The sequence below is a fragment of the Rutidosis leptorrhynchoides genome, chromosome 11 (genome assembly GCF_046630445.1).
Source record: "Rutidosis leptorrhynchoides isolate AG116_Rl617_1_P2 chromosome 11, CSIRO_AGI_Rlap_v1, whole genome shotgun sequence".
In the NCBI taxonomy this organism is placed as follows: domain Eukaryota; kingdom Viridiplantae; phylum Streptophyta; class Magnoliopsida; order Asterales; family Asteraceae; genus Rutidosis; species Rutidosis leptorrhynchoides.
Window position 1 is genome coordinate 329,994,484 of NC_092343.1, and position 7,013 is coordinate 330,001,496.

At 32.8% G+C, this 7,013-nt stretch overlaps 1 pseudogene; it reads left to right on the top strand.

Annotated features, from left to right (window-relative positions):
• The first annotated feature begins 4,335 nt into the window (after window positions 1–4,335).
• LOC139875750 (ABC transporter G family member 3-like) lies at window positions 4,336–6,416 on the top strand (annotated as a pseudogene).
• The last annotated feature ends 597 nt before the right edge of the window (window positions 6,417–7,013 follow it).

Sequence of the window (7,013 nt, forward strand, 5' to 3'; positions counted from 1 at the left end):
TACCCACCCAAAATTTGGTCGTTTGGGGTGGATTTGTGTGTGGCATTCATTATCATTTTTGCCAAGGGAAGAAAGTGTCAAGTGCCACATAGTATAGGGGTAAAAGGTGTAAGTTTCTAAAGGTAAAGGTTCTGTGTGCAATGTTACTTTAGGGGTTAAATATTAACTTCCTAATTCAACATATTTATTAATAAATTAAACTCACTCAAATTTTTAACGAGATTTATCTTTTTTTTGTCCACCGCAAGTTAAAATTTTCCGTCATCACCATTCAACTCGAAATAATTTTACGAACAAAACACAACTAACTGTATTCGAAACAGTTTTTTTTTCTTTAAATAACATTTTGGATTAATTATATTATATTATATTATACGGAGTATATAAAATAAACAAACTCAAACTAATTATATCAAGTAGATGGATAGAACAAGTGGTAAGTTCATTAATTTGTAAAGAAAAAATTGCAATTCGAGTCCTTCTATACCCTCTTTCCCTAATTTTTTCCGTCATTTCTCTCTCAATATTAGTTTCATAAAAGACGTTAAAATGTTCAACTGCAATGCACGAACCATTAGATGTATTAGATACCAAACAACATATATCCAAATATAACCGCAGCAACGCGCGGTCGAATTTTTTCTAGTTAACACTAATTAGTAGTAATAGGATTAGGAAAGTAGATACCCCTTTTTGTAATGTTGGCTTGTATATATAAACACATATACAGTGGCGGAACTAGGTTTTTTTTTTCACCGGGGGCAAAAAATAATTTTTAAAATCGTAGCAATTTTTTTGGTCAAAATATGGAGGTTTGGGGTAAAAAAATTAGGCAAATGAAAGAGATTTTTGGGCAAAATTTGAAATTTTTTGGGCAAAATTTGAAGGTTTTGTGGCGAAAGTTGGAGAATTTTAGACAAAATTTGAAAATTTTAGGGCAAAATATGTAGGTTTTTAGGCAAAAAAAAAATAAAAATCAACCGGGGGCAAAGTCAAAAAATTCAATAATTTTACACCGAAAATTGCAAATACACTGAGGGCGGGCGCTCCACCCTGCCCCCAAATAGTTTCACCCCTGCACATATAAATAGTGGTTACATGGGTTATAATCATGTGACCAGCACATTAGTGCAACCTAACGGATAATTAACTATCGTTAGAGCCAAGGATGTAAATGTTGACTTTAAAGACTAACTGTGCATTTATAAACTCGAAGGGATGAATAAAAGCAAAATAGAATAACATAAGGATTAATCATTTAGGCACTTTTGTCTATATTTTAACTTAATCATAAGAAAAAAAAAAAAAGCCTAAAATAAATAAAATTAACTAATGGCTTTATCGTTGTTAAACGAGTGAATAACATATATCCCCTTGTTAAGTCCCAAAATTACATATATATCCAAGTAAATTTGATAATATCAAATATACCCATGGCATTCAAAAAAACAATAAAACCAATTCAACATAATTAAAATTCCAATTTTGCCCATGATATGTTTTGGCAGATAACAAACTAATTTATACGTGAATTTAATTTCCAAACAGCTAAGGTTTATTCTCTTAACTAATCAACCTCTCATTGTCCATGAACTACCCAATCTCCTTCATTCCTTTTATTTAAGACAAAAATAACATATCCATTATCCTTCCTGTATATGAAGAAAAGTCACTTAGAGAGGTATCATGGGATCAAGAGGTAACAACATGCTACTAACTCTCAAAGGATTCATAATATAACACATAAAGTAGGACCAAAACTAAGTTTGCATATACACAAGTACCCAAACTAAGTTTACACACACAGGTAACACTCACCTAATTTTCAACATACTCATGTACAATTTTGAGGATGATTACAGTAGCAATATGGGCTAGAGAGCCATCACTGCCATTCAATCTTCTTTTTGTACATATTTTAGATATCCACTCAAACAATTTTACTTGGATTTCGTTAAGTAACATCAGTGCATCTACACAAGTATAAAATTTGAACATGACAAATTAGATGAGGTTTCTTATAATCTATTTAAATCATGAATAGTCTACAACAGGCCAAAATCAAATGTTCTTCTCGTCACTGTATTTTTGCAAAAAAGGAATTAAGATGGAGTACTATGAATTAAATTAATTATAGATTCTTCTGATGATCACTTCAAGTTTTAATAGAGAATTTTATTCCATTAACTAGCTATATACAATAACAATACGCCAAAAGCCCTACGAATACTGTGACCGTTAGATACTCCAACCCACTTTGCGAAAGTTGTATATTGATACACCATCTATAGATAACATATATCAAATAATCATAGCTCCAACACAAATCAACAAGTTTTATATAAAAAATAGGGATTTTAACCTTTAAAAGCCTTTGATATTGAAGATAAAATCGGATGAATATGATTGATTTTGGAAGTTAATCGCCATATTTAGTTCTCTGCTGGAGGGAATCGTGGGTCGTTGAGAAGAAAAAGGGCTTGATTGTTATTATAAAGATTTTTAGATTCAATATAATCCCACGATTGACTGCTGGATATATATGATTAATGTAATGGTTTAATCAGGGTATTCGTGATATTTTGTTATTTAAATGGGGAAATACATAATATTAGAGCTTTTTAGGGGCAAATACGATAAAAACTCTTGTTAAACGGTGATAGAGCCGTGGTCATACTGTTTGTTTCCAGCATTACATACGCTACACCAGTATCTAATCTTTTTGAAACACTAGCTTTTGTGCTTATTACTATTTTCGATTTATTCGTCGAGATCTCAGTTAAATCGTATGATTCCGTGTTTCCTTTCAAGACAGGTAGTTAATTGATCTCTAAAGCTCACTCATTTCATTGAATTGTGTTAATTAGTTTTATGCATACGCATATATATTCAATTGAGATTTGTATTTTTTAGTAATATGAGTCAAAATTTGAATTTTGAGTAGTTGTTGAGGTCGTTACAGATATTTAGGTTCTAATTTGATTATATATAATATGAACTATGAATTATGATTATGATGTTTTTATATTTTTTTATTGTGAAAAAATTGAACTTTAGTTTTTTTATTGGGATTTAATGATATTATTATAGGCCAAGTGCTTCATCATGGAGTCTGTTGGGGGATGTTACACTTCCCAGACTTGCTATTTCAAAGCTGATATTGTTATCAAGAGGTTTGTTGGTGGATGAAGTAGGAATTGAAGGTACATTGTTCACCTATATCAGTATTATAGAAAATTGTTAAAACTTTGTTATGTGATTATAATGTAAATGACTAAATGAGTTAAAGTTAATATGGAGTGGATGCTGGTATTTTTTCAGGGCCTAAACACAATTACATAAAGTTTAGGATATGTACATCTTATAAGGTTTGTAATTAGAAAAATGACAATTTCAACTCTAATGTGTGGGAGAAACTAGTAAATCACGACCATCCATTTTTTAAAGTGGAAGGTTGGTTTTAGCCATTGTAAAAATACAAATTTGGACTGTCACACTAATTTTTGTACAAAGGGAGTATATTTGATATTAGTATACATTTTAGTGATCTTTAGCTTACGTTCGTTTTAGGTATCACATTTTTTGCATTTGTTGAATTTATGCAGTTGCAATATTGGGCTACTTCTACAGCTCTACTAGTTGCCTCTTTGTGCTGGTTGGAACACAACGTTCAATATTAGCTCCATTGCCTTGTATTATACAACCATGTGCTATCTGTCTTTTGGTGCCAAATCGTCTAGTGGTGAGTTTGCGTATTAAATTCTTTCTCAAGATTCCATCTTTGGTAAACTTAGATGCATACTTCAGATGAATCATAAGCCAAGGTTGCAAAATTGGTATTCGGGGAGTACTCGGATGCTGACCAAGTTTGACTTTGACCGAGTTTTGACATGTTTTGACTGATTTTCCAAGTAATCCGAGTTTTGACCCATTTTCTGAGTAATCCCAAGTTTTGGCCGAGTTTGACCGAGTTTGCCCAAGTTTGCCCAAGTTCGACTTTGATGGATCTTGACCAAGTTTTGACCAATTTTGTTTGATTTTCCGAGTAATCCCGAGTCTTGACAGAGGTTTGACCGCTTTTCCGAGTAATTCCGAGTGTTGCAGAAGTTGGAATTACTCAGCGAGTACTTGGCTTTTGCAACTCGGGGAGTACTCGGCGAGTACCCAGTCAAACTAGGATTACTTGGAAATAGGTCAAAAATAGGTGAAAATTGGTCAAAGTTAAAGTTGGTCAACGTACGAGTACTCCTCAAGTTGCTGAGTACTCCCTTAATAGCGATTTTCGCAACCTTGGTTAAAAGAAGTATTTGCATGTTTGATAGCCGGTGTTTGCTTATGAGGAATCTAATCAGCATTCAGGAGCATTCAGGAGCAGTAAATTTCCTTTTAGGACAACTTTTTGCAAGCTTTCCGATTTTGTTTCTAATATCGATTCCCGGGTGCTTTAAGACAACTGATTTCGTATGAACATTCACCTGATTGGGAAGATAATAATACATATGTTGAAGTTAGGGTTGAAGATGAGGGCGGTAAACTAATACATTTTGCCATTGATAGGGATTTGTTGAGAGAAAAAACACGCTTATCGGTTCATTAACGGTTGTCGAGTTTCTTTACTACTCGGCATTACTTGAGCTTCCGGGTTTCTTTTACCAAAAGAAGAGTGTTGTAGAGGACGCTATTCACGCCATGTCATTGGGTGGTTATGCAAATAAACTTATAGGCGGCCATTGTTATATGAAGGGCCTTCCTAGTGGTGAAAGAAGGCGTGTTAGCATGGCTCGAGAGCTCGTTATGAGACCACAAGTCTTATTTATAGATGAGCCTCTTTACCATCTTGATAGGTAATATATATATATATATACACACACACATATATGTAAACACATACACACACAAATACACACACACACACACATATAGTCATCTTTGACGATTTCCCATTCCTTCTCGCCATTCGATGCCTTTGCCTTCCCTTTCTATAACATAGCCAAGCGCTATACACACACACATACATACATCACACATACACATATACATATACGTACATATATTTTTTTGTTCTTATTAAAACATAGCAAGACAAACTTTTTGTTTTTAATTAACAATAATTTTTGTTTTCAGTGTTTATGCACTTTTGATGATGGTGACATTGAAGAAACTTGCAAGCACTGGGTGCACTTTAATATTCACTATTTACCAAAGTAGCACTGAAGTGTTTGGCCTTTATGACCGAATTTGTCTTTTATCAAATGGAAACACACTATTTTTTGGAGAAACTTTGGCTTGTTTGCAGGTAATTAACCTAACTAGTTCTTAGGATTAAGAAATTTATCTACAGATATTAGTAATTATGGAAAATGAGAAATTTAACACATTATATGTGGTACTAAACACAAACATGTTTTTATGATGATGCAGCACTTCTCAAATGCAGGGTTTCCTTGCCCAATTATGCAAAGTCCATCTGATCATTTTATTCGTGCAATAAACACAGATTTTGACCGGATTATTGCCATGTGCAAAACCTGGCAGGTAAATTCTTACCATATTTTGTTAAAATATTGTCATTAATGTTGCTTATTTTGTTAATATATACTTCTTTTTTATCAGTTATATAAATTGAACAGGATGACAATGGAGATTTTTCAAATGTTAATATGGACACTGCTTAGCAATCCGTACCCTTGAAGAAACATATAGATCTTCAGCTGATGCATCATCTGTTCAGACTATGATACATAGGTTGACTGAAAGGGTAAAAAATTCATTTCAAGATTGCATTTTTATTCGCTATTTATGTTACAAGATTAACCATTGTTTTTTTAAATGTTTTTTGTTGACTGTTTGATCAAGGATTGCAGTGCTGACTTGGCGATCGTTGTTGATTATGTCACGAGAATGGAAATATTATTGGCTTCGATTGATATTATGCTTGCTCCTTTCTCTATGTGTTGGCACTGCTTTTTCCGGTTTAGGCCATTCGTTGTCATCTGTTGCGTGAGTTACATATTTTATATTTTCATCGTACATCATAAAGCAATTTCCATTATAAGTCAACCAACTTGTTTTATTCAAAAAACCATCTAGTATATAAAAAAAATTGAAAGGTAATATGAAAGGTAATTTTATGGAGAAACATACGTTTAAATAGTAGTCAAGTTGACTAATTTCTATGACATAAATGTCTACCAAAATTGGTTACTTTTTAAACCTACATGACGTCAAAATAATTCAATTTGCAAAATAATAGAATGTTCACATTGTTAATCTTGTGATGAAAATTGTTAATCTTGTGATTAAAATTGTTAATTTTGTGATTAACTTTGCAGACAAGAGTTGCAGCTATATTTGTGTTTGTATCTTTTACAACACCATTTAACAAAAAAAACTTTTATTCATGGTTGGGGCCCTGAGTTTCTTGCAAGAGGTCTCAGATTCTAATCCTACCAAGGGCGAATATTTTGTGGTGGTCAGTGAAGGGTTGGAAGCAGCCAGGGAGTAATCCTACTGGGTCAAAGTATGTGGTTGGATTACTCGCCCTGTCGGGTAGCCCGAACAGGGAAAAACCTTCTACGTATTGTATACATGGTTGCAAATGGCGGTTGTGGCGCCTGATGCGGCGGTTTGGTGACTAGCCCGTCTCCATTAGAAGAAAAACGTTTAATAAGTCGGGTCAAAGTCGGTCAAAAGTCATTTTTTTGTAAATCATAAGTACACTATACCTGTCAAAAACATTATAAAAAACTATCTATTATATAAACTAATAGTACATCATCTTATTTGTAAATCATTTATTTTTAGAATATACATGTTAGAAATATTTATATATATTATATATTATATACTCTTTCCGTCCCATATTGATAGTCCAATAATTCATTATGGGCTGTTCCAAATTATTAGTCCACTTCTATAAATAGATAATAATAATAATAATAATAATAAGGTAAAGTTCCTATATACCCTTAACTTTTACATATAAGACAAAAAATAGGGAAATAGTAAAGGTT